The 22,333-nt window shown below is 47.7% G+C and overlaps 1 long non-coding RNA gene across 1 annotated transcript; it reads left to right on the top strand.

Moving 5' to 3' along the window:
* Positions 1-18,206: 18,206 nt before the first annotated feature.
* On the top strand, positions 18,207-22,048 carry LOC116587700. The gene is made up of 2 exons (XR_004284584.1): positions 18,207-19,656; positions 21,352-22,048. It is a non-coding gene; the product is annotated as an uncharacterized LOC116587700 (long non-coding RNA).
* Positions 22,049-22,333: the final 285 nt, after the last annotated feature.

Raw genomic sequence — 22,333 nt, 5'->3', positions numbered from 1 at the left:
CTCCTCGTGTATGATGCCATTTACATGAAACATTCAGAACAGGCAGGTCTGCAGAGGTAGAAGTTAGGCTCATTATTGCCTGAGACGGGAGGAGGTGGAAATTTGAGAGGTGAAAGCTAAGAGGAACAGGTTTTGTTTCTAGAGTAATAAAAATGTTCTAAAATTGATTATGGTGATGGATACACAACTCTGAGAAAATACTAAAAGCATTTGAAATGTACATCTTACATGAGTCAACTTCATGTGAATTATATCTCAGTAAAACTTTTTTTAAAATGGAGGGATAAACCAAATTCTCAATAGTGGTTACCTCTGGGTAGAGGGCTACTAGATGATTTTCATTTTCCTTTTACTTATCAGTATCTTCAGAATTTTTCTCCAACAAGGAGGTGTTACTTTAGGAAGGAAGGAAGGTTCTTTTCCTAAGAAGCAGGAAGGGGAAACCATGACCTGAGTCTGCTCATGGCTCTGACGACTACTTGCTTATTATAGCGAAGAACTTGTCTCTTCAACCATGTACAGAGCATGGTAATTACATAACACTAGATTGGTTTCTGTACTAAACTGATAATATGTTTTAAGAAGATGTTTGTCTGAATGAGTTACTACTCGTGGGAAGAGGAAGTGTGACCTCCTGGAGCGTACCTGCTCAGATCAAGTGAAGAAACTTGGGAACAATCCCCTGTTAAGTCCCCTTAAATTGTACTTAATCTCTCTCCAAAGTGTCAGTTTCTGTTAGATCCTTTGTTAGAATCCAGAGAGAACGTCATTCCTGCTTACAGAGATGTTCTTCCTCTATCTTGTGCTTAACTGTATTTACTTTCAACTGGGATCCCAGTTGGATTTCATAATGGGAATCGCAATCGTGTGGATGGCAATCTAGTCATAGATGATCCCTGCCCTCAAGGAGCTCACAGTGTGATGGAGAAGACATGAAAATGCAGGGCAGTGTGGGTTAAGGAGGCAGGAGCCAATCACCAAGCCCCACAAGTGCTAAGGTGGACGTCTGGACTTCTTCCTTTGCCAATAGGGCCGTGGAACCCCGTCGAAGGGTTTCGAGCAGAGAAGACTTGTTTATATTTGAAAAGCCCACCTTGACTACTGGGTAGAGAGAGGGACTGGTTTGGGATGAGCCTGGAGGCAGGGAAGAAGGGAGACCACTTAGCAGGTTCAGCACTGAGGTCAGATTGCAAATTGCCAGGAAAACACCACATATTCAACTGCTGAAAGTTGTTGGTTCCCCTCCCCAGGAATACGGGACTTCACCAGGCATTCTCATAGCACTTAGCGCCTTCCAACATTCTCTGCCCCAGTGCATTTACAACACCCTTATTGGCTGGGGCCTGGGTTGCCTGCTCGAGCCCGGCAGCTTGGGTAAAGCTGTATTTAGGCTTTTAGTTGTGAGAGTGGATTAGGGTCTTGTTGCCCAAAAGGAACTCTGGGTGTTGTTTCCAAAATGGGGACAATCACTGCTGGTTAGTATTCTCTGTAGAGGGCATAATAAACTGCTATTCTGTTCTTAAAAAAAAAACCTTTTTACAAAAAAATTTTGGGGAATCCAGGTCGCTCAGTTGGTTAAGTGTCGGTCTCGGTTTCGGCTCAAGTCATGGTTTTGCAGTCATGGGATCGAGCCCCACCTTGGGCTCCATTCTCAGTGTGGTGTCGGCTTCAGGGTCTCCCCATTTGTGCTCTCTCTCTCATAAATAAACAAATTATATTTTTTTAATGAAATGAAACATAGAAAAATAAAATCTTGTTTCCATCGGGTCTTCATGGGCCTCTCAAGGTGGGGATGTCTTGGTCCGCACATCTCCAGCCGGAGCTGTTGGAGTGCGTTATCCTCAGCGTCCCCCAGCTAGAATCCTCAGAAACTCCAGGGTTTCCTCAGAGAACTTAGAAGATTCTGCGGTTGGTCAGGTGGGCACTGGCCCTCTCTATGCCTCTGCGGTCCCCTGAGGGGGCTTAGAAAATCTCCCGGGGCTCACACAATCCTGGAGGCCCTCTCTGCTTATGTCTGTGGGCAATGGCTGCTCCCAGGCTCCTAAACTGACCTAGAAAAAAAAAAAATCTGGAGGCTCTGGTGGAGGGTAAAACTGCCCTCTGGCATTCTAGGTGGAATGGAATGGTCCATGTGCCTTCAAGCTTATTTAGAAAAAATATAGAGTCTCAGGAGGGCTAAGAACACCGTTCACAATCCCTTTGGGCTGTAGGAATGGTTCCCAGGCCCCAAGTTGACTTAGAAAACTGTGTGGGACAGGTTTGTCCCAGGAGGACCTGGCTGTAGCTTACAGGCCTATTCCTGGGGTTGACGGGATGAGGAAAGGAGGCTTCAGAATGTTTCCGTTGGCTCAGGAAGGCACAGGCCCCCTCCCCAAGTGTCTCCTGCAAGCCTGTGGTGGTCTCCCCATCTCTGGAGGGACGTGGCACATTTCAGAAGCTTCAGCCTTCAGAGACACCTGAGGGTCACAGTGGTTGTCAGAGAGAGCTGAGAGGTACTGTGTCTTTAGGCGAACTCTCCGAATCATCTTTGTTAAATCAGACACCGTGAGCGAACAGAGAAACTCTCTTCCGTGTTGCACCACAACCAACTCATTGACGACCCAGGATAAGCGTGACTATCATGGAAACAACGATGAATAACAACAACAGTGTGATTGACGTGATTATCCTCATCGTGACATAAGGTTAACAATCGTCCTGGCGAGAATAATATTAAACCGTGAGGAGGAAGTGGAAAATAAACAAATACCCAGTGGCTGCTCTCCCTGGGGGTTAGAATTCCTTTGGTTTGGAAGTTACTCTTTGGCCTGCGGGCTCTGTGACGATTTCTTCGTTCTCAGCCTTGAGCCTGCGAAATCGCCCTAAGGAGGAAACTAAGAAGTATTTTTAGAAACCACTAACACTGTGTTGTATTAAGTGGAAACCCGGATTGAGGCTAACAGACCCCTGAGCTCTGGCCGAGGCCTGCTGGGAAGCTGAGGGGTCAGCCGGGTCAGGGAAGCTTCTGGCCCTGGAGCCAGGAGGGACAGCGGATCTGAGGTCTCGGGTCCCCACACGCTGGCAGACGGCGCCTGACGAGGAAGCTGGCTTTGCACGAGGAACGTCCTGAGGAAGCTGACAATCGGAGGCCGAGGTAAGAGGACGAAAGCCGAGAGCGGGGCTCTGGCGGCAGGAGGCGGGAGGCCGGGCGTCCCCAGCAGAGGCCGCTCCGTCAGCCTGGGCCTGGCCGCTCCCTCAGGCCCTCCGTAGCCCGGAACGGCTCCGTTGAAGCTGCCAAACATGACACGAGGCCTGGGCGGCCCAGATCCAGCCTGATCCTCCCGAAGGTTCCAAACTGAGGAGGTTTACCCTCTGGGGAGAGCTTTGGCATACACGGTCTTCGGGAGACCCTGGAGTCTGGCCCAGGTTCGACGGGAGCGCCCGCTTTCGCCCGCAGGCCTCCTGCGCCCGGACATTGTGGGGCTTAAACACTTCACTCAGCCTACGTGAACCTATGACTGTGGGGCTGGAAACTGTGACTGTGGGGCTGGAAACTCCGGGTGGAGCAAAGGCTGGGGGTCCCTCGGCCGCTTGCTGCGTGAGCAGGACCCCTCTGCAGGCCCCCGGGGCCGTGGCCGAGGAGATTCCCACAAGCCGGCAGCCCCCCGGATCGTCCCGAGCGCTGGCCTGGCCTCTGCTTCTGGAACGGCTTGGACAGCTCGTGATCAAGGGGTCCCTCTCAGAGACCTCCCAGCAGACTCGCTCTCGAATCTTCATCGAATGGAGGCAGATGCTCATTGTTGAAGGCCAGGCGGGCAGAAGGGAATTGCCAACTAATTTGGGCTAATGAAGGGTCACCTTGAGGAGCTGCTGCGAGTCCCAGTCCCTCCTGACGCAGTCCCCCAATTCTGGGAGGGGAGCAGATGGGTGTTGGATGGGTTCCCACTGGCATCGGCCGTGCTTGGCTGCTAATTACCAGAGTTCCTGAAAAAGAGGAGCGTCTGGGGGCAGCCAAAGCACCCAGTATCTGAGCCCCGTGGGGTGCGTGGACTCCCAGGAGCTGGGAGCCCCCCACCATCCAAAAGAGAATAAATCCAGCAGTTGTTGGAGAAGAAAGTTCACAGAGACCATGGGTTTCCCACAAAGTTCGGGCCTCTGCCCGGGGCCCTGGGTGAATGGCACCGGCCGCTCCCACTGGGCCTCCATGGGAAGATGGGAGCCGCCTGGAAAGGGCGCAGGCTCTAGTGTTAGACGGACCTGAGTTCGAATCGTGGCTTTGCCATTTCCTATGTGATCTCAGAAATGTTATCAGTTCCGCTCAGCTTTGGTGTAAAAGGGCAGATGACAGGATTTACTTCGCACAATTGCTGTGAGGATTTTTTTCTAATCAGTTGGAGTGCCTAGCACATACTAAGTCAGCTTGATTGGTGACTCTTCAACTTTGGAATTCTCGAGACTCACTGGAGAGGCTAAGCTAAGCGTGCAGGTTCCCAGGCCCCTCAGCCCAACATTCCGATTGCCTGAATCTGAGCCCAGGACTCTGCATTCCGAACAGCCCCCCCCCCGCCCCCACCGCGGTGGTTCTAAAACCGTGCATCACCGGTCACATGTCGAGAAACCATGCGTCACGCTGCAGCTGGTGTGTTGTGACTGTGCTGTTAACACGCAGAATCGGAGGACGACAAGTATGCCCCAAGAAAATTCATCTTAATTGTAATTATCTATCTATGATAGCTGCATTCCATTAAAAACAATGAAGTCTGCAGTTTTGCGGTATGCTGCGAGCCTGTTGATAAATGCTAAATAATTCTGGTGGCATCCTCCTTGCACATATGAGCGAAACACACCAACCTCAAGGCGGGGAAGGCCTCCCCCCGGGGAAGGAAGTCACCTCCCGACCTTCGCTGCAAAAATAAGACCCTTACTAAAATTACCAGTTGTCACATTTCCAGCAGACAACATCTTTCCAACCTCCGGCCTGGATTAGTGAAGAGTCAGACCCCACTTGCCTCTAGAGCTCCGTCCGTTCAACTGACTTCCTGCCCCAGGAAAGGTAATACGCCCAGAAGTGCAAAGGTGAACCTCCCTCTTCCCCTCCCCCCTCCCCCAAACACTTTGGCCCCACTTGTTGGTCTCAGGAGATGGAACACTGTTTACTTCCTACTTCCGGTCTCTTTACAGCAATGACAGCACTCTCACCCAGGAAGCCCAGCTACTGCCCGTTATTGTCGAACTAGAATAGAAAACATTTTGCAGAAGCTGGGACTTGGAACAAGAGAGCAGGGAAGACAAAGACGTTCCAGGCAGCATCTGAAAGTTCAGAAGGAAATTTAAGGACAGTGCAAAGAATGAGGGTTCTGGGATGTGAATTCTTCTGGATGGGAGAGGTTTGAGAAGGGAAGGGCTGAGGACGGAGCGATGTTTGATTGTGTTATGAAGGCCCTTGGGCTTCTCTTGTCTGGCTAAGAAAGACTTGGCAGCAGTCAAGTTCAGGAAATGTGGTGGTGCGGAGGATGATCCGCTGCTCTTTTCCAGAAGGGCAAACCAAGGGCAAAGTGAAATGAGAGGAGGTGGGAGGAGCCCAGTTAGAGTCCAGCGGTGCCCAAATCTGCCCAGTTGCCAGACTCACTTGGAACAATCATCAGAAGACCCATTCTCAGCCACCATCCTGACCTTCTTCCCCGCAATTTGAATGATCCAGTAGAATTCAGAACCCCTGTTTAAGTAGATATGCCTGGCTGGCGGCCTCTTGGGACAATGGCATTTGTTCTAGAGATTTTTTTCAGAGTAGTTAATGCATTTTTCTGTAATTCACTAGGTACCTATATAAAGCCCTTAATCCAGGGTCATTTCAAGATCTCCCTGAGTCCTAGGACTCTGACGTTTGTGGCCCCACATCAGAGCAAACATACTGAAATGTGTCCACATCTCACTTTAAATAGAACCATGAGAGACTATGGACTCTGAAAAACAATCTGAGGGTTTTGAAGGGGTGGGGGGGTGGGAGGTCGGGGTACCAGGTGGTGGGTATTATAGAGGGCACGGATTGCATGGAGCACTGGGTGTGTTGCAAAAATAATGAATACTGTTATGCTGAAAATAAAAAATAAATCTAAAAAAATAAATAAAATAAATAAATAGAATCTTATTATAGTACTTCGAAAATTTTTGTTTTGCTCAAGTGACTAATTTAGGGTCAGCAATCGTTTCCTGGAGATCATCTAGCTATTCAGGAATTTTACAAAGTTAAAAAAAATTAATCCATAAGTCATTTTCTAATGTAATGAAAGTTTCATAAACACTGAATTTAATAACTAGAGGAGCTTCAAGCGTTTAAGTTCTTATTAATTTTGACTCTGAAGCTCCGTAGAAGCCCTAAGTACCACGCTGGTAATGTCTAACAGACCAGACAGCATGCCTGCAAAAACTCGTGAGGCAGTATTTTAGAGGTGGAAAAAACCACCAGTCGCATAAGTGATTTCTCTACACCCAGCGGAGAGGCACCCCCAGGACAAAACAATAAACCTTCTACTTCCCAGCGCCATACTTCTTCCAATGGCAACAGAGAATGTGCTGGATGGCTCTGAGCACACTCATGTCCTTGGACAGCTATTACTTCCTACATCATACAAGATGCATGGAAGTGTGTGTCAGAGGCCTCAGGCCTGGACGAGAGGCAAGCCTGAAACTGGAGAGAAGTCTAAGATTCAGTAAAAACTGTAGCAAGTGAACTCAGAGCTCGCTGATCGAATGGTTTCAGCCAAAGCGCATCATACACAGTTTACAGCAGGAACCGATCTCACAGGATCCACCACCAAAGGGAGGCACATTCAAAGTTTGTTAGAAATGGAAAAGTCACGATCCAACTAAGACACAAAATAAAGCAAAATACAAAATAAGGAAGAAGGAAACCCAGCGTGGGAGCTCCATGATGCCTTCCTTGGATGGGGACGGAATGCAGATGGTGGGAGGGTGGATGGGGGGCAATGGGGGAGCTTCAAGGAGGAGCTGGCCAAGTTTTCCTTGGAGAGTCAGGAGAGGCTTTAGACCACTCTGGAGCTCAGCCTTCATGGCTGAGAGCGGGTCCTCAGTCAGCCAGGGGAGGGGGCAACATGAGCTCTGATAAGAGACTGACCCAGATTCCATGAGACAGCCCCATAGAGATGTCCAGTAGATAGTGGGTTATTAGTGCCGGGGTCCCCCCTCCAGGGTCATGGACTCCACATTCTCCCGGATGGTGGGCCTCACAGAGGGAACAGAGCAATCCAGCTTGTCCTCTTAGAATTTATTGACAGCTGGCAACTGTCGGCGTCGTGGCATATGAGATGTAAAGTCCCAGGCTGAGGTCCACAGAGACACCTAACTAAGTGTGACACACAGTAAGCAGCCCCCTCTTTGCGACACCTTCATGATTCTCTCCAGAGTCAGCAAGGCCCCGCCATCACCCCCGAGTAACCCATCCCATAATAAGTAAAGGGAGCCTCACTCTGCCAAACCTGCATATGAGAATTTCATCACCAGTCTGAAGGTGAAGGTCACCTCCCTCGGGGACCCTGCGAAGCTCCATCCCGTGAACCTCTGAAAAGTCTTGAGAGGAAGCCAGGTGCACCTGACGTGTGGGGTTTGAGAATTTCACCTAAATCCTGGGAATCCCAGCTCGGACTATGAACAAAACCTTGATTTTAAAGGGAGACTGGAAAATGGTAGTCCTGGGATGGTTCTGCTGGTGGGTCGGGAGAGGCCAGATGGTGAGAGGAGGGAAGTAGGCAGAGTCATGGCAGCCCTGTCCCGGCACAGGGCAGGGGTGCGATTAGGGAGCCACAGCACAGAGACGACAGCGAAGCCAGTGGGATGCACATGTTGCCCGAGGAGAACATGCACAGTGAGGAGCCAAAGTCCAGCCCTGGGAGCACTGCAGGAAGGGGAGGTCAGTACAGGATCCCTCCTCAAGGGAGACTCAAGACAGTTGCTCAGACAATAGGAAAAGGACATAGAGAGTTTTGTGTTTGTTTTTTTTTTAAATCAAAGGAGTTCAAGTTTCCAGGAGGATCTGTTTCTTACCCCCTATATCTTTCTTCCACTGCAATTACATTTTTAACAATGCACATTGCCCTCCCACAAAAAATAAAGAATGCATTCCAAGCTTTTATGGCAAATAAATAGTGCTTTGTGATTTATAATTGCTTTCTTATCAATGGGAAAGAACCGATTATGGTGGGGTAGCAATTGGCAATATCCACCAAGATCGAAAATATGTAAATCCATTGATCCTGCATATGTTTAAAATATGTTTAATAATATAATATGAGATAAGATTGGGAACAATGTATATACAATATACAATTATGGCACATCCATACAAAAACATTCTTTGTAGCAATTTTTTAAAATGAATATATTTGTGTGTACTAATGTGGAATGATTGCCAAGTGTTGACACTTAAATGAAAATTTTAACGAAATGAAAATTAAATGAAAAAGCAAGGACCTGAGGAGAAGGTGTGGTATGCTATCATTTATATACAAATGTGTGTACATGTACTTATGTACTTGGGAATACATTAAAAAATGTCTGAAGTGGGGGCGGCTGCGTGGCTCAGTCAGTTAAGCGTCTGCCTCTGATTTCAGCTGGGGTCATGTTCTCAGGGTCATGAGATCGAGCCCCTCGATGGGCTCGATGGAGCCCCTCTCTGGGCTCACTGGATTCTGTGCTGGGATTCTTGGGAATCCCTGCCTGGGATTTTCGCTCTCCCTCCCTCTACTCCTGAGTGCTCTTTTTCTCTCTCTCGGAGAGAAAGAAAGAAAGAAAGAAAATCTCTGAAAGGATTCACAATAACACACGGGAAAGAGACACTTAGCAGCTGGGAGAATGGAGTAGAAGCAGACTTACCTTTTATTCTAAATGCTTTTGAGCTGTTTGGTTTCTTTTCTACCATAGATATGAATTACCAATTTTATTTTATTCCATGCGTTTTATTTGATAGCAGCTTTATTAACATACAGTTTGCATACCATAAAGCTCACTCCTTTAAAAATGTATGTAATTCAGGGGCACCTGGGTGGCTTAGCTGGTTGGGTGACCAACTCTTGATTTCAGCTCAGGTCATGAATCCAGAATCCAGCGATTTTTCTTGAATGAAAGCTTCTGGTATTGTTGTAAGCCTTCGGTTAGTTTTCAGACCTCTGAAAGAGTGGATTTTGACCATTTTTGATGGTGTTCTTGTTGCTTTGAATGGAGACTGGATTCTCAGAGGTCTTTACCCTGCCTGAAATTACCTGTTTTAATTATAAGTAAATCTCTTTTTTTTTTTTAAAGAGTGAGTTGGAGGAAGGGTCATGTAAGTTAAATGATGGGTTTATATAAAACAACTAATCTGACCTGCAATATGGTAAATGCTTCATATTGAAAACAAAAGCTCTTCTGTTTATATTATCATGATTGCTCCTGGCTGGGCCCGAGTAGTTGAGAGGCAGAGCGGAGACTAGGTCACCCTTCTTCTGACTCCCCGGTCAGGGCCTTTGTGCATGGACACCCTCTCACTCCTCCCCACAAATGATCTATATATTTAAGAGATTCTGGTAGTTTCCTTACTATACTGCACCAATCTCCAGGTATAATCTTCAATATACTTTAAATAAATGACTCATGGAATCTGTAAGATGTGTAAGAAAATTTAATTCCACTGATCATTTGCAGATTGCTGGAGGCAACAATTAGCAAAAAAATTATTTCTCCTGCTTCCAGGATTCTCTCAAATGCAATCAACTACCCCATGGGAGCCGTCATGACATCCCCGTTCCTTATTCAGTCTCCCCATGCCACAGAAGATTCATGGCATCTCCTCCCCACTTGGGACCAAGAAGGACCTGGAAGACTGTCCGTCCAAGCCTTTCATTCCATCCAAGCCTTTCATTCCATTGGATCCTTCCTAGGGTCCCAGTTGGGGAGCAATGGCACTTTCTTGGCTCCATCTGGATTGTGTTTCTTTACAACTTCAAGGAAAACAAGAGTCTGTAATAAGCAAAAATGGAGTGCTAAATAGAAAGCAAGTTTTGGAGGCATCTGAGTTTCTCTATTTTTTGGGCATCTGACTCTTGGTTTCGACTCAGGATGTGATCTCAGGGTCCTAAGATTGAGCCCTACATCAGGCTCTGCACTCAGCACAGAGTCTGCTTGTCCTTCTCCCTCTACTCTCTCCACCACCATCCCTTAAATAAATTTTTAAAAAATAATCTTTAAAAGAAAAAAAAGCAAGTTTTGAGTCAAGCAGAGATAAGTTCAGAGCCCAATTTTCACTATTTACTGGTTTTGCAATTTGGACACGTTCAAACTTCTCTGAGCCTCTGTCCTCCTCATCTATGAAGTGGGAATAAAATTGCCTTTGTTGTTAGTTTATTATGAGGAAGAAATTATATATGTCAAAGGCTAAGTATACAGTAGTTGCTCAATGAGTGGCAGTAATTATTAGAGCTGCGGCCAGGTGTTCATGAAGTCTGCAGCAGGCAGATAAAGAAGCCATTTTACCCGGACCTAGAATTTCTATTCAGCTGTAGAAATTTTTCTTCCTTATCTTTTCCCTTATCCATCCAAGTAAAGTCCTCTGCAGGCACGGAAGCATTTTCCATATATAAAATGACATCGTTGTTGCTTCCTTTGGGCTTTGTTGATCCAAGAAAAGAGGATTTGAGCCTCCCCAGCTCCTGTTTGATTTTTAACTCTGGAAAAGCTGACTTGGAAAGTTTCGTGTTTCCATTCTACCCCGAGGTGATTTTAACCTAAAGCTTCACTCGCCTGAGCTGAGAAAAGGCAGGTCACTGAAGGGGCAGCCACTTCAATGAGTCCAAGCACAAGCATGTGAGAGAGGGGAGGGGGCAAGTGGAATTAAGAAGTGAGTGACAGGTGTGTCCCATGCTAGATGCTTGTCCCAGGGTTGGGACTTGTCCCGGGGCTGGAGTCAGGGAGGCTTTTTAAGTACAAGAAAAAAACCTGTAACAAAATTTTTTCTTTTATCTATTCCAGCAATCATAGTTTTCACTACTCATTTACCGCAAATTTCAACACTGCCGCAGAATTCAGCTTATTTTCAACAACTGTAAAACAAGTAATATTAGGGGCCCCTGGGTGGCACAGCCCATTGAATGCCTGAGTCTTGGTTTCGGCTCAGGCCACGATCTCAGGGTGGTGAGATCAGCCCCACGGTGAGATCGGTGCATGGTCTGCTTGAGATTCTCTCTCCCTCTCCTTCTGCCCCTCCAGCTCATGCTCTCTCTGTCTAAAGTAAATAAAATAAATCTTTAAAAAGAAAAAAAATAACAGTAGTAGTAACAGCTAGCATTTATTAAGCTCCTATTATGTCCAGCTGTGCCAACTAACTGACAGATGTTACCATCTTCCTGAACTCCTTCTAGAACTCTCAAGTTGAGTGTATTATTGTCTCCATTTTCCTATTAGGAAACCTAGTCTCAGAGAGGTTAACTAACTTGCCCACAGTCACACAGCCAGTAAGAAACAGAGCTGGGATTTTAATCCAGCGGACTGAGTCTCAAACTGGAACCTGTAAGTAAAGGACCAAACAAGAGTTTTGCTCCATGTATTATTAAACCCAACATACTTTATTTCAACAAAATAGTATCACCCATTCTAGGAAATTAATGTTACTAGTCTGAATTTTATTGGTTTTGTCATTTTGTTTTTATCTAGTTTGTAAATTTATCTTTGTTCTATAATTGCATTTGATCTAAAACGGGAAGACCACATTAATTTTAGTTCACGAGCTATACCTAACTTTAGTTTGTTCATATATTTTTAAAAGATTTTATTTATTTATTTGTCAGAAAGAGAGAGAGAGAAAGCACACAAGCAGGCAGAGAGGCAGGCGGAGGTGGAGAGAGAGGCAGGCTCCCTGCTGAGCAAGGAGCCTGATGCGGGGCTCAAACCCAGGACCCTGGGATCATGACCTGAGCCGAAGGGAGCAGCTTAACCCACTGAGCCACCCAGGCGTCCCAGTTTGTTCATATTTAAATAACAAAATATAATTTAGGTTGACATCAGATATCTGATGTCAGGATCCATTCTTTCCAAATGTTTTATAAACACCTATGTAAAATAGGAAAAATGTTCCCTAACTTAACACAACCTTGCCTTATGTCCAGTGTAAAATCCTGAGCATTAAAACATATTTGGGGGGTGGCCGCCAAGTCATTGATTTCTCATTTATCTTCCCACAGAGCCTTTTCTCCTCAGACTTTAAGGAGCAGTATGGAAATTTTTCAACAAGTTTATCAGGTTCCATTGCGCTATCAACACCCAAAGAGTTGGGAGGAGTTACTAAAATCACATTAACAATGGCCTGGCTTTCTGTGTATTTGTCCTCTCGATATTGCAAAATGCTCTTGGATACATGATCGTGTGTATCTTCTCATATCCTGAGGAAGTAGGTAGTGGCAAGTCTCCTGGTCCTGACTTCACAAACAGAGAATCTGAAGTGCAGAGCGGTTAAATAAAACTCACAAGGGAATTCTTGTCGAGCAGCGACGTTTATGTACTGCATTACCTTTAGAACCTAATTAGATTTCACGTATTGAGGATGAAAAACAGTCAGGCAAGAGGTCTCTGCCCCATGCATGTGTGCTGTTGCCGCGGTGGTAGAGCTCAAAGTCAGGGTGATGGGCAAGGGCGTGGCCAGCATCTGCTTTGACCCTTCGTTTCCTCACTTGCCGGCTTTCAGACCTAGGGAAAGCTACTTAACTTTTGTGGGCCTTGGCTTTCTCGCCTATCAAATGAGAATAACAAGAGTCCCCACCTCACAGAGTCCTTTTCACAATTAAAAAAGACAGTGTAGGGGCGCCTGGGTGGCTCAGTGGGTTAAAGCCTCTGCCTTTGGCTCAGGTCATGGTCTCAGGGTCCTGGAATCGAGCCCCACATCAGGCTCTCTGCTCGGCAGGGAGCCTGCTTCCCTCTCTCTCTCTCTCTCTGCCTACTTGAGATCTCTGTCTGTCAGATAAATAAATAAAAATCCTTAATAAATAAATAAATAAATAAGACACTGTAGGCAAGGGGTTTGGCGCTGACCTTGCAGAGCAGACACAGAAAGGACGCGGCGGTTACCACCAGCACTGGTAATTGTGCTGACGAGTATTTCTTTTTTTAAAAGTGAGCTTCAGGAACAAAGGGCCTCCCCAAACCTTAGAAGGACTCCTGCTCAGATGGAGGGTAAGAGAACGAGAGAGGAGGGGAAGCAGCACCCCGTGAACTGGAACAACAGTTCGGTACGGATTTTTGTTTAAGATGCTTTCAGATTAAAGTCAACATGCTCTAAACAAGGGGATGTGAGCTGATGACAAGACGTTCAGGGCTAGAGCCATCCGGGGTGATTCATTCAGCAACTCCCAAGTCTACAAGGCAAGTGGGTCTTTCTTCAGTCGACCGTACTAGGTAAGGCAGTTCTGCCCTTAGGCTAGTTCCTTCATCTTCACAAGACCGTTGCCGCATCCCAAGATTGCAGACGGCCGTAACAAGGTCCAGAGGAGGGTGAGGGGCTGTTCCGTTTCTTCTCTATTTCTTAAGAACAAAGAAATGTTTCCCTGGAGCCTCAGATTCCATGACCCGCCCACACCTACCCCTGCCCTACATGTGTCATTGGCCAGAACTGGTCATACAGTTGCTCTAAACCAGCCCCCAAGACTACCCGTCCCCGAGTCACCAAGATTCTGCTTCTAGGGCTGCAAATGAGAAACCTAGAGAGGACAAAATCAGGGTTCTGTTAGCAAGGAAGATGAGGGGTGCCTGCTGGGTAGACCACCGACAGTGTTTGCCCTAATCAGATGTGTTCTTATCAGATGCTACTGCAAAGTGAGGCCTAAGCATGCTTTCTTGAACCTGGGTCTACACACACATAACATTGTGTAAAATGGGCGTGCAGGTGCATTGCAGAAGTGGGCCTTAACACATCATGTTAAACTCTGCCTTATGCTTTTGGGTTTCCACGGCAAATTTTCCAAATAAGAGATCCCTCTTGTAACTACGCAGATAAGAGTGCAGGGAGAAAAGGGGAATTTTTTTTTCTTTCTTTTTTTTTTTTTTTTTTTGGCTTTCATTTAACCACCAAAGACCCTCAAAAGGGAGCAGCAAGTCCTCTGATCTGCCTCAAACCAAAGAACAGCTGGTCTGGCTCTCAAAGTTTCCAGAAACAGTATCCAAAGTGGTGGTTAACATCCCAATATCCATTCTACCCTCCCAAAGAATTGTCCAAACAAACTCGCTGGCCAAGGGGAGACGCAATCGACATATGACCCAGCTCTGGCCACAGAGATATGAAGGGAAGCTGGGAAAGATGCTTTGTCTCCTGAAAAAGAATATTTCACAATCTCCAGGGAGAAATTCTCTCTCTGAGTTGTCTCTCTCTCCTCATGGCTGCTCTTGGCACCGTATTCCCGAGTGTTAGTCACTCCTCGATTCTTGGAGGGGAACAGAGCGCATCTGCAATAGAAGGACAGAAGCGCGGCGTGTGCGGGCATTAGTCTGAATGTCTGCAGCAATCGAGACTCCTGATAGACTGTTCGGCATAAATTTTGGAGCTCCCCTTTTGTTCTCAAAGATCAAAGGAAGAAAAGGACCCTTCACCATTATTTGGTTTAACTCACTCAAATAGATTACGATGTGACAATGCCGCTGTGATTGAAGCTTGAATGTGAGGGATTTCAAAGCAATGGAGAGTTGTTTTGCATCTTTTAAAAAAATGACTTCAGAATGATTTTGATTTTCCATTCCTATGAAGAAATGAAGCTAAATGCTTTTAATACGGGGCGCCTGAGTGGCTCGGTCGGTTAAGCATCAGATTCTTGGTTTGGGCTCAGGTCATGATCTCATGGGTCATGAGATCCAGGCTCCGTGCTCAGTGGGCAATCTGCCTGAAGATTGTCTCCCTCTGCCCCAATACCTGCTCACGCTCTCTCTCTCTCTCTCTCAAATAAACACATAAATCTTTTCTTGAAAAAAATAAATGCTTTTGATCCTAAAAGTGACTTTTCATAATTTTTCGGATCACGGTTGCAAGACAGAAACTGAAACTTATCCACAGAAGTCGTCCCCAGTCATCACATCTGTCTAGTTCACGCTTTGATATTTCCAGATGTTACCAGAGACTCCACAGGAGAAAGCTTAGGTACTACAGAAAAGTCGCGCTGGTGAGTCACAGTCATGGGGATTTTATTTTTCCCTCTGAAACGATGCTTTGTTTCAAGTGTGACCTTTGCGATGAGATGTAATATCAGTTGATAAGGCAAGGCAGTCCTCAGTAGTCCCATCAGTGGCCAAGGTGATGGTATTAACTGTCGGTCTCCCAACAAAATGGTTATTTCATTAATACCATCCTCACTGGTGTGGTTGAAAGGAAGAAACAAGAAAATGCAGGTTGTGGTTCTCTGCAAATTGCTAAATTCTCTACAAACAGGATCGCTGGCCCACCTTCGTCGCAATCCTCGCCAGGGCTCAGTAACCCCTCGTCCTTGTACACAGAGTTCTTTGACTTTCCAGTCTTTGACTTTCCAGGACTTTCCAGTCCTGATGCTTTTCCAGGATTATCAAGGTGTCCAGTTCCTTGAGTGGGGACATCCTACCTTGAGAGAGGGGTCCCTTCTGCACCCCGTAGTTGCTAACACAGCCCACAGACCTGCGAGCCTCCAACCGGGGAGTCCATAGTCATTGAAAATTGGGCCTGATCCCTAGGGGGCAACATCGTCAAACACATGGGGAGGTCTGGCTCCAGCCAGTGGTGGGCGGCAGCAGGAAGCAGTGCCTCCCACCCAGGAAAAGTCAGGGTAGCCAATATGCAAATGAGGCCACCGTCCAAGCCCAGAGGCAGCTGGGAATAGCCAGATAATCCCCAAGGTTTTGACAGCCCTGCCCTCGGGTTTTAGCTGCCATGGATGTATGCTGCCTTAGCTCACACGCACCGCCACACCCCAGATCTTGGAGCCACAGTCCACCTCTCACACCTCCCACCCCATCCCATCCCCACCTCCTCCGACCCCAGAGCTGGCGGCCAAAAATATTTATAACATCAGGATCATGCGGCTTCTCTAGTAAGAATGAGGAAGGTTAAAATAATAATAGACCGATGGAGGGAGTCCAGAAACCTGAACTGGAAAGCCCAACAGAGAAGGAGCTTGAGATCTGCAAATACCCCATCATTGTAAGAGCTGCCAGTTGCTCCATGTGTGCTGGCCGGGAGCGGGACAGCTCCTCTCCTCCCTGAGGCCTCGCACTCGTCACGTGAAGTGACTGCCCACGTGACGAGTGATGAGGGCCACCCCACCGCCGGGAAGAAACAACAGCGGGGTTCGCTGGGGGTTAAGGGGGAAAGGGGTCCGTGCCCTTGGCTACCACTGTATTATGTTCATTCACCCAACAAACGTTTATGGACCATTTACTAGGGCCCCTGCACCCTCCTTGCTGATACAGATAAAAGACCTCGTCCCCTCCTTTAAGAGCTCATTTTCCAAAGAAGCTCCGGGACTAATCAGCAGGATGATTACAGGATGGTCTGACTTGGCCATGACAGAGAAGAGCCTCGGAGGGCAGATGGGGAGGGTCAGCAGACATTGCCAGGAGGGGTTGACAGGAGCAGCCCTGCTGACGGCCTCAGGGGCACTCTGCACTTGACTGCCATATACACTTGACTGACTACCATATGCCTGAAAATTGTCCTGATAATCTGCAATGACTACAGGTGTGCACAGCACCGCTCGCTTGTTCCACAAGGCCCACGGCACAACTACCCTGGGAGACTTGCATCAGAACAAGTTTTGAAGAATAAATAGGGGAGCAGGGGATCAAAGAAGGGAGCGGGATGGGGGTGGGGTGCAAGAGGGGAGGACTCTAGGCAAAGTTCTCTGTGACCAGAGCATAAGTCCCAAGAAGAATGGGGACGAGAAGACAGAGAGGTAGACAGGAGCCAGGTAACACAGAAGACCCTTTATATCATGCCAAGGGGCATAGATTTCGTTCTAAAGGTCAGGAAGGTGTTTGGGAGAATGTTACACAGGGAAACGGTGATGTCATAAATGTGGCTTCAGGAGTCTTGTTCCGCCGGCATTACGGGGGATGGGTTGGGTTGCCGCAGTCCCTGGATGAAAGGGCCAGTGAGGGGCTTCCGGCAGCATCTGGGAGAGAAAGTACAAGGACCTGAGAAAAGATGGTCATGGTGGGAGGAAGAGGAGGAAGGATTCCAGACTTGACTCAGGAAGTTGAAGAAGAGGTCCGATTTACCGACCAAATCATGGTAAATATGCCGTGTGGGAAGATGACTCTGCCTTAGGTCACCAAACGGGTGGTGACTCCATTTCCTTTAGGTAGGGACTGTAGGGACCGGGACGGTGGCTTATTCAGGCTGCATGATGTGCAGAAGTCACAGCGACAAGCACACAGTTGGTGCTCAGTAGATATTGATGGACTGAAGAACCAAGAACATTGGAGAGTTGAGTCTGCCTGGTAGCGCGTAGGAGTAGGAGATGTTTGTGATCCGGTCAGAGGAAGATGTGCTGCCAGTTGTACAGGAGACACTGGGGTTCGAAAGAGGGATCCGGGCCAAAGGTCAGCTGGGGAAGCATCCATGTTCTCATTCAGAGGAAGGAGAAAGGCAGATAAAAGAAGTCATGGTCAGGCCCTGGGAAACATGCCAGAGGACGCCCCTCCGCGTTTCCCCATCAGGGAGCAGCACTGATCTCCGTCTGGTGAGGCTGGAGAGGCCAACGGCAGAGGGTTTGCACAAGGACAACTCTTAGCTTCAGGGAATGCGGGTGTCACTGCTCTAGGGAGCTCTGTCCAGCTTGATGCAAGTGTCCGCGAGCGAGGATACAGAGGACTGGGGGGCGCGGGGAAAGTGGGGAGCAAGGCCTGAGGGAGGAGGCGGAACGCCAATTCCTCGGCCTGACATTCAGTGCTGGGTTTCAGGACCAGAAAAAAACCAGGATAGGGACAGAGGCCAGCGTGGCCGACTGCTCAACCATACTGTGCTGGGGGGGGGCGGGGCAGCTGCAGAGGACCCCAGTCTCCACCCCCTAATGGGGAGGGAGGGTTCAGTCTCACGGCCCCAAGCCTGGCGGATGGGAGCCTGCAGGCAGCTGAGGGGAACCAGGCGGAGGGAGGCAGGATCTGACAACCACACAGAAGGAAGTGAAATGTACTTATCAAAAATATAATAAAATAAGATAAAATAATTTTGAAAAACTCTGATCTGATGGGTAACAGGAGTCACTGTTTGTACTTGGTGGTGTCCTGAGAAAGAGGAGGAAGCAAGGCCCATGGTCTACAGAGAATTAAAACGCAAGAAAACCAGCTAGTTGGCTCGCTTTACATTATCACTGCCGTTCTAAGCGACGGTGGTGACAAAACACTCCTTCAGAGCAGGCGGCCACCCTCCGCACAGCTGGGCACTTCTGACGGGGTTCTACGTAATCAGTTGATTGTGTTAGAACAGCTGACACGTTCTTCTTCCGTTCCTCTTTATGGCCTTAGTTTCATAGAAGCCCTTACTTTTCGAGTGTTGGAGGCATGTCCTGTTTTTCCGTTCAGACGACAACATGCCTCAAGGGTCCACAGGCTGCAGGCCATCCACGGAGCTCGGAGTTGAAAAGCGCTGTTAGAGATGCAATGAGCTCTCTGGAAAAACTTGGTAGACCGCCTTATTTTGTGCACGTAACAGAAGAAGTCAGAAGTTAGCTATGAGTCACCACTTTCCTATTATTCTAGCGTTGAACCCCGCGGAGCAGAAAGAGGTCTGAAGCATAAAAACCAAGGTTCTTTAAAAAGAGATGAGCATGCAGATGTGGCATCGTTGACCTAGAGTCAAGTTCTGGGGTGTAGCAACTGTATGACCTTAGAAGTAACCTACTCAATTGCTCGCAGCCTCGGTTTTGCCATTTGTAGAATGGGGCTAAGAACCCCCAGCCAGCTACTTCCGTGTCATTTCTAAAAGTCCAGTGAAATCGGGTATAGGAAGGGGTGATGCATGTTTTAAAGCCTGGTGCTTTCCAGGATTCAAGAAGGGGAGACATGGAGCCCAGAGCAAGCATATCTGCGGAGGTCAAATGTAGTTCTAGGTCTGGAACTTGAATTTCCATTGCAAATACAGTGTGCTGGGCAAAGTTGGAGGACATCAAAGTGAACATGTGAAATGTGGACACTAGGTAAACTGAGAGCTCAGCAGGAAAAGGAGCCAGGCCAGGCCTCTCCAGGGGTGGGGCTCACTCCAGGAAGCCAAGTGAAAAAGAAGATTCCAGAGAACAGAGAACAATGCCATGGCTGAGACTGTGTGTCTCACACGCTCAGAGTTGCTGTGTCTGGTTGGGAAGGAAAAGTCAGGTCCAGAAGAAGCTCCTGGAGCAGCATCTCCAACACCCTTGTCAAGGGGGAGGATCCGATCTGTAAGCAGAAGGCTCTTCTCTTTCTGTTGGCTCTGATGCATTTTTGGAGAGTGGATGATTCTCCTGTTAAGGAGTGTGGTAGAGACGTTATGGCTTCCTCTGCATCTCCCGAATCAAATGGAAAATAAAACAAAGATGCCCTCTTGGCCTCTTTCTGACTCACTTCACAGAGATCGCACTCAGCAGCATAAACCATGAGCTTTGTCATGATTACTTGGAAATAGATGGAAAGTTGTTTCCAGAGGTCACTGAGGTTGGCATCGTGACAATGGGTGATGGGCGGTCAGTCCTCCTGCCTTCTTTGATGCTGAGTGGGGGCTGGGGCTCCTCTCCCAGAGCAGGGAAGGGAGAAGGCCTGCGGCAGTGCCCTATGCTTCCAGGTCAGACCCTCCTGGAATGAAAGGAGCACTTCCACACGGATCTCCAGTCCTTCTCCATGGAGTTTAGGTAACTAAAGGCCAAGACAGTTCACTGCAGAAAAGTGTCTACTCCCCCTGCTAACTAGCACTCTATAAACAGTGGAAGGCTGAGACCGAGACAGCTCAGCTTTGAAGAAACAAGCTGTTGAGATGGTCCTGGGGTTCAGATGTTGACCCAGGAGCAGGTCAGACAAGGAGTCATGATTCTAGGGACTCATTCTTTCCTACCTGTCAACACACCAAGTGAGCCTCCTTTCCAGGTGGAAGCCTGCCTTTTCCATGAGTCACCCCCTCCCTGTGCACCTGCCTGATTGCCCCGACCCAAGCCACCATCTGATGAACACCTTGTATTTCCCACAGATTTGACACACTGCCTCATGGCAACTCCTCCAAACACCCAGGTGAAGTAGTGTGAATTTCACCCTGGAAAATTTGCAGGTTAAGAAACATTGCCCGGGCTCCCAGCGAATGCCTGGAGACGCTAGAATTGGCCTCATTACGTTTCTAGCATGTTTCATGAACCGCACAGCCACCGCTGCGTCTTGTTCTTTAAATATAATATCTAAGAAGTGCCCCCAGAACCTCGCCAGGCAGGATTTTTAGAGCAGAGGAAGAAAACAAAGCAGGTGTCGAGGTTCATTAACCTCACCTTCCTCCCTTTCTCAAAACGGACTCGCTGAGATGTCCAGGCTGCCTTTTAAAGCCCCACGGCCCTATGACAGAAAATTAGTCTTGCTTTGTATATGCATTTTCAGGTCTATTTTGAGCCAGTTGCTACACGGAATCGAGAGCTCAAATAATCTGCTGCAGTATTTCCCAGCCCTGTGCCTCTTTGGATCTGTTTCCGGCTCGTAGTCCTGCTCTCCGTTGGAATGGCCAACGGCTGCTGAGAATCACAACCTTCACATCTAATTGAGGCCAGGAAGACCCTTTCCTTGTGAAACCGAGGGGAAAATATAAATTACAGAGGCAGTAACCAGCAGATAGACCTTCTATCAGATGCTGGCGCTCCCCCAGCCATGCCCCTAAGTCTCCGCTATAAATATGCAGAGGAAGTAAACCTTAACCACACCGAGGCTTAAAAAAAAAAAAAAAAAGACACTAGTTTCTGTATGTGGTTTTTGTAAATCAGTTTAATTGCGTCACACTTCCACCTCCGATGCGTGACAATAAGGCACAATGTACCCAGCAGAAGGCAGAAAAACCCCGGAATGTATCACCATATAGCACCTTCCTCCACAGTCTGTTTTTCCCTCTGAGCTGACAATGAATCACTTGTTGACAGCAGTGGGGGCCATCACGTGGCAGACGTGAAACCTACCTCCGGGGAGGGAAGCCAAACCGGCAGGAATGTTGCTGGCGCAGAGAGGCCCCTCCCGCTTCCTCATGGAGGCCACTAGTGCGACTAAGTCTCTCTACTGTATGGAATTAAACAACCAAGTGGCAGAAAGTTAGGGCACCCGCCTTGCAACACGAAACTGTCAAATGTGTTGGCAGCGCCTAATACCCCTTGCAAAATATAATTACAGATCCCGATGCTTTGAGGGTTGCCGTGGAAATCATCCAGACCAACTTGAAATAGTAACAAAGCATGAACCTGCGGCAGGGATTCTCAGAGATTCTCGGAAAGGAGACCAGGACGAAGGCCAAGCTTTAATCAGCCTTTTAGAGGCAGAAGGAGATCGTCCCTGCTCAACAATGACTGTCACCCTTAAGGACAGCTATCCGCCCGACTCAGACCCCACTCTCCGCCACAGAGAATTCCATGTGAAGTCCTTCAGAGCCAACGCAGACGTGTCTTATCCCAGTCCCCCCGCATGTCAGAAACGAACCGAGGCCCGCAGCTAACAAGCACAGGGGCTTGGAGGCGTCGTGATTTGTGGGGTTTTGGTTTTTGTTTTTCTGGGTTTGTTTTTGCTTTATATCATTTGCATATCGTTCAGTGACTTTCTGGAGAGAAAGGACCTGGGGTAGATTGGGCAGCATCCATTATAAAGAGCTACACATTTCACATCTGCTAATTGTCCATCTTGCCTCTCCTGCAAAAAGACCGTGATATTTATTCACCAAGGAGCTTCGGGAGCAAGGAGGACGTTAGCGGGGAAAATCTATCACAGCAGACTCCTTTGCTCCAGAAAACTTATCATCTCTTGGGCCCATCTGCATTGTTGGATGGAAGTTACAGTAGCCCATTTCCCCCATTAAGTGATCATTACACAAATTTAAGAAATAAAAATTTAAAAAAAAACCTTTAGAAACGGTTCATCACAAAGACAATATTTATGGTACATACTTGTTTTCTGGAGGATTTTAATGAAATAAATAGCTGGTTGGATACACCTTCCCTGATGTAAGCACTGCTTAACAGGACCATGGCTTCTGTCTAGATGTTTTTCCACTGCTCTGTTCTGACTTAATGAGTTCTGATGCCTGGACATATACTGGGCCATAAGCCCAGCTTTCTGTGTGATTCCCAGTTCTCTGGTAACTCTGGTTCCCCGGTTCTGAGGG

The sequence above is a fragment of the Mustela erminea genome, chromosome 4 (assembly GCF_009829155.1).
Source record: "Mustela erminea isolate mMusErm1 chromosome 4, mMusErm1.Pri, whole genome shotgun sequence".
Classification (NCBI taxonomy): Eukaryota; Metazoa; Chordata; class Mammalia; order Carnivora; family Mustelidae; genus Mustela; species Mustela erminea.
Note: the sequence above shows the minus strand (reverse complement) of the source record. Positions and strands in the feature narration are given on the sequence as shown.